We start from the raw sequence: 6000 nt of genomic DNA, 5'->3' as shown, positions 1-6000 counted from the left end.
GTAATGATGATGGTAGTAGATGGGTGATAGCGTAATGATAGGTTGTAGTAGTAGTAGTAATGATGATGATGATGGTAGTAGGTGATGTAATGATAGTAGTTTAATGATGGTAGTATGATAGTAGTAGTAGTAATGATGATGGTAGGGGATGTAATGATAGCAGTTTAATGATGGTGGTGGTAGTAGTAGTAGTAATGATGATGGTAGTAGGGGTGATGGTAATGATAGCAGTTTAATGGTGGTGGTGGTAGTAGTAGTAGTAATGATGATGGTAGTAGGGGTGATGGTAATGATAGCAGTTTAATGGTGGTGGTGGTAGTAGTAGTAGTAGTAATGATGATGGTAGTAGGGGTGATGGTAATGATAGCAGTTTAATGGTGGTGGTGGTAGTAGTAGTAGTAATGATGATGGTAGTAGGGGTGATGGTAATGATAGCAGTTTAATGATGGTGGTGGTAGTAGTAGTAGTAATGATGATGGTAGTAGGGTGATGGTAATGATAGCAGTTTAATGGTGGTGGTGGTAGTAGTAGTAGTAATGATGATGGTAGTAGGGGTGATGGTAATGATAGCAGTTTAATGGTGGTGGTGGTAGTAGTAGTAGTAATGATGATGGTAGTAGGGGTGATGGTAATGATAGCAGTTTAATGGTGGTGGTGGTAGTAGTAGTAGTAATGATGATGGTAGTAGGGGTGATGGTAATGATAGCAGTTTAATGGTGGTGGTGGTAGTAGTAGTAGTAATGATGATGGTAGTAGGGGTGATGGTAATGATAGCAGTTTAATGGTGGTGGTGGTAGTAGTAGTAGTAATGATGATGGTAGTAGGGGTGATGGTAATGATAGCAGTTTAATGGTGGTGGTGGTAGTAGTAGTAGTAATGATGATGGTAGTAGGGGTGATGGTAATGATAGCAGTTTAATGGTGGTGGTGGTAGTAGTAGTAGTAATGATGATGGTAGTAGGGGTGATGGTAATGATAGCAGTTTAATGATGGTAGTAGTAGTAGTAGTAATGATGATGGTAGTAGGGGTGATGGTAATGATAGCAGTTTAATGATGGTGGTGGTAGTAGTAGTAGTAATGATGATGGTAGTAGGGGTGATGGTAATGATAGCAGTTTAATGATGGTGGTGGTAGTAGTAGTAGTAATGATGATGGTAGTAGGGGTGATGGTAATGATATCAGTTTAATGATGGTGGTAGTAGTAGTAGTAGTAATGATGATGGTAGTAGGGGTGATGGTAATGATAGCAGTTTAATGATGGTGGTGGTAGTAGTAGTAGTAATGATGATGGTAGTAGGGGTGATGGTAATGATAGCAGTTTAATGGTGGTGGTGGTGGTAGTAGTAGTAATGATGATGGTAGTAGGGGTGATGGTAATGATAGCAGTTTAATGGTGGTGGTGGTAGTAGTAGTAGTAGTAGTAATGATGATGGTAGTAGGGGTGATGGTAATGATAGCAGTTTAATGGTGGTGGTGGTAGTAGTAGTAGTAATGATGATGGTAGTAGGGGTGATGGTAATGATAGCAGTTTAATGGTGGTGGTGGTAGTAGTAGTAGTAATGATGATGGTAGTAGGGGTGATGGTAATGATAGCAGTTTAATGGTGGTGGTAGTAGTAGTAGTAATGATGATGGTAGTAGGGGTGATGGTAATGATAGCAGTTTAATGATGGTGGTGGTAGTAGTAGTAGTAATGATGATGGTAGTAGGGGTGATGGTAATGATAGCAGTTTAATGGTGGTGGTGGTGGTAGTAGTAGTAGTAATGATGATGGTAGTAGGGGTGATGGTAATGATAGCAGTTTAATGATGGTGGTGGTAGTAGTAGTAGTAATGATGATGGTAGTAGGGGTGATGGTAATGATAGCAGTTTAATGATGGTGGTGGTAGTAGTAGTAGTAGTAATGATGATGGAAGTAGGGGTGATGGTAATGATAGCAGTTTAATGATGGTGGTGGTAGTAGTGGTAGTAATGATGATGGTAGTAGGGGTGATGGTAATGATAGCAGTTTAATGATGGTGGTGGTAGTAGTAGTAGTAATGATGATGGTAGTAGTGGTAATGATGGTGGTGGTAGTAGTAGTAGTAATGATGATGGTAGTAGGGGTGATGGTAATGATAGCAGTTTAATGATGGTGGTGGTAGTAGTAGTAGTAATGATGATGGTAGTAGGGGTGATGGTAATGATAGCAGTTTAATGATGGTGGTAGTAGTAGTAGTAGTAATGATGATGGTAGTAGGGGTGATGGTAATGATAGCAGTTTAATGATGGTGGTGGTAGTAGTAGTAGTAATGATGATGGTAGTAGGGGTGATGGTAATGATAGCAGTTTAATGATGGTGGTGGTAGTAGTAGTAGTAATGATGATGGTAGTAGGGGTGATGGTAATGATAGCAGTTTAATGATGGTGGTGGTAGTAGTAGTAGTAATGATGATGGTAGTAGGGGTGATGGTAATGATAGCAGTTTAATGGTGGTGGTAGTAGTAGTAATGATGATGGTAGTAGGGGTGATGGTAATGATAGCAGTTTAATGATGGTGGTGGTAGTAGTAGTAGTAATGATGATGGTAGTAGGGGTGATGGTAATGATAGCAGTTTAATGATGGTGGTGGTAGTAGTAGTAGTAATGATGATGGTAGTAGGGGTGATGGTAATGATATCAGTTTAATGATGGTGGTAGTAGTAGTAGTAGTAATGATGATGGTAGTAGGGGTGATGGTAATGATAGCAGTTTAATGATGGTGGTGGTAGTAGTAGTAGTAATGATGATGGTAGTAGGGGTGATGGTAATGATAGCAGTTTAATGGTGGTGGTGGTAGTAGTAGTAGTAATGATGATGGTAGTAGGGGTGATGGTAATGATAGCAGTTTAATGGTGGTGGTGGTAGTAGTAGTAGTAGTAATGATGATGGTAGTAGGGGTGATGGTAATGATAGCAGTTTAATGGTGGTGGTGGTAGTAGTAGTAGTAATGATGATGGTAGTAGGGGTGATGGTAATGATAGCAGTTTAATGATGGTGGTGGTAGTAGTAGTAGTAATGATGATGGTAGTAGGGGTGATGGTAATGATAGCAGTTTAATGGTGGTGGTGGTAGTAGTAGTAGTAATGATGATGGTAGTAGGGGTGATGGTAATGATAGCAGTTTAATGGTGGTGGTGGTAGTAGTAGTAGTAATGATGATGGTAGTAGGGGTGATGGTAATGATAGCAGTTTAATGGTGGTGGTGGTAGTAGTAGTAGTAATGATGATGGTAGTAGGGGTGATGGTAATGATAGCAGTTTAATGGTGGTGGTGGTAGTAGTAGTAGTAATGATGATGGTAGTAGGGGTGATGGTAATGATAGCAGTTTAATGGTGGTGGTGGTAGTAGTAGTAGTAATGATGATGGTAGTAGGGGTGATGGTAATGATAGCAGTTTAATGGTGGTGGTGGTAGTAGTAGTAGTAATGATGATGGTAGTAGGGGTGATGGTAATGATAGCAGTTTAATGGTGGTGGTGGTAGTAGTAGTAGTAATGATGATGGTAGTAGGGGTGATGGTAATGATAGCAGTTTAATGATGGTAGTAGTAGTAGTAGTAATGATGATGGTAGTAGGGGTGATGGTAATGATAGCAGTTTAATGATGGTGGTGGTAGTAGTAGTAGTAATGATGATGGTAGTAGGGGTGATGGTAATGATAGCAGTTTAATGATGGTGGTGGTAGTAGTAGTAGTAATGATGATGGTAGTAGGGGTGATGGTAATGATATCAGTTTAATGATGGTGGTAGTAGTAGTAGTAGTAATGATGATGGTAGTAGGGGTGATGGTAATGATAGCAGTTTAATGATGGTGGTGGTAGTAGTAGTAGTAATGATGATGGTAGTAGGGGTGATGGTAATGATAGCAGTTTAATGGTGGTGGTGGTGGTAGTAGTAGTAATGATGATGGTAGTAGGGGTGATGGTAATGATAGCAGTTTAATGGTGGTGGTGGTAGTAGTAGTAGTAGTAATGATGATGGTAGTAGGGGTGATGGTAATGATAGCAGTTTAATGGTGGTGGTGGTAGTAGTAGTAGTAATGATGATGGTAGTAGGGGTGATGGTAATGATAGCAGTTTAATGGTGGTGGTGGTAGTAGTAGTAGTAATGATGATGGTAGTAGGGGTGATGGTAATGATAGCAGTTTAATGGTGGTGGTGGTAGTAGTAGTAGTAATGATGATGGTAGTAGGGGTGATGGTAATGATAGCAGTTTAATGATGGTGGTGGTAGTAGTAGTAGTAATGATGATGGTAGTAGGGGTGATGGTAATGATAGCAGTTTAATGGTGGTGGTGGTAGTAGTAGTAGTAATGATGATGGTAGTAGGGGTGATGGTAATGATAGCAGTTTAATGGTGGTGGTGGTAGTAGTAGTAGTAATGATGATGGTAGTAGGGGTGATGGTAATGATAGCAGTTTAATGATGGTGGTGGTAGTAGTAGTAGTAATGATGATGGTAGTTGTAGTACTGATGTAATATTGAGGATGACAGTTAGTTATAGTTTCATTTTCCATGTTTAGTCTTTTCTATTTATTATATTTCTACTATTGACTGTTAACATGTTATTGTTGTTATTTGTATTTACTTTGTATTTATTTGTATAATTATTTACTACCATTTTATATTATTATTCTTCATTATTTTATTACAATGTATATTGTATACGTTGTTGCTTTGGCAATATTGATACAATGTTTTTCACACACACACACACACACACACACACACACACACACATACACACACACACACACACACACACACACACACACACACACACACACACACACAGTGGAGAGAGAGAGAATCGTGAGTTAGATGAAGAGAGACAGAGAGGGAATGAGCAGGATGGGTGGAGAGACCATGTTATTGGGTGGAGAGAGACCATGTTATTGGGTGGAGAGAGACCATGTTATTGGGTGGAGAGAGACCATGTTATTGGGTGGAGAGAGACCATGTTATTGGGTGGAGAGAGACCATTTTATTGGGTGGAGAGAGACCATGTTATTGGGTGGAGAGAGACCATGTTATTGGGTGTGAGAGAGACTATGTTATTGGGTGTGAGAGAGACCATGTTATTGGGTGTGAGAGAGACCATGTTATTGGGTGTGAGAGAGTATGAACTAACAGAGACCATGTTATTGGGTGTGAGAGACCATGTTATTGGGTGTGAGAGAGACCATGTTATTGGGTGTGAGAGACCATGTTATTGGGTGTGAGAGAGTATGAACTAACAGAGACCATGTTATTGGGTGTGAGAGAGACCATGTTATTGGGTGTGAGAGAGTATGAACTAACAGAGACCATGTTATTGGGTGTGAGAGAGACCATGTTATTGGGTGTGAGAGAGACAATGTTATTGGGTGTGAGAGAGACCATGTTATTGGGTGTGAGAGAGTATGAACTAACAGAGACCATGTTATTGGGTGTGAGAGAGTATGAACTAACAGAGACCATGTTATTGGGTGTGAGAGAGTATGAACTAACAGAGACCATGTTATTGGGTGTGAGAGAGTATGAACTAACAGAGACCATGTTATTGGGTGTGAGAGAGTATGAACTAACAGAGACCATGTTATTGGGTGTGAGAGAGACCATGTTATTGGGTGTGAGAGAGTATGAACTAACAGAGACCATGTTATTGGGTGTGAGAGAGACCATGTTATTGGGTGTGAGAGAGTATGAACTAACAGAGACCATGTTATTGGGTGTGAGAGAGTATGAACTAACAGAGACCATGTTATTGGGTGTGAGAGTGTATGAACTAACAGAGACCATGTTATTGGGTGTGAGAGTGTATGAACTAACAGAGACCATGTTATTGGGTGTGAGAGAGTATGAACTAACAGAGACCATGTTATTGGGTGTGAGAGAGTATGAACTAACAGAGACCATGTTATTGGGTGTGAGAGTGTATGAACTAACAGAGACCATGTTATTGGGTGTGAGAGTGTATGAACTAACAGAGACCATGTTATTGGGT

The 6000-nt window shown here is 40.1% G+C and overlaps 1 protein-coding gene across 1 annotated transcript in view; it reads right to left on the bottom strand.

Moving 5' to 3' along the window:
* dapk1 (death-associated protein kinase 1) overlaps positions 1-6000 on the bottom strand; it is a 194688-nt gene that overhangs the window by 23388 nt on the left and 165300 nt on the right. The window lies entirely within an intron of this gene.

The sequence above is a fragment of the Coregonus lavaretus genome (assembly GCF_964263955.1).
Source record: "Coregonus lavaretus genome assembly, chromosome: 17".
Lineage (NCBI taxonomy): Eukaryota > Metazoa > Chordata > Actinopteri > Salmoniformes > Salmonidae > Coregonus > Coregonus lavaretus.
This window is presented reverse-complemented; position numbering and strand designations above follow the sequence as displayed.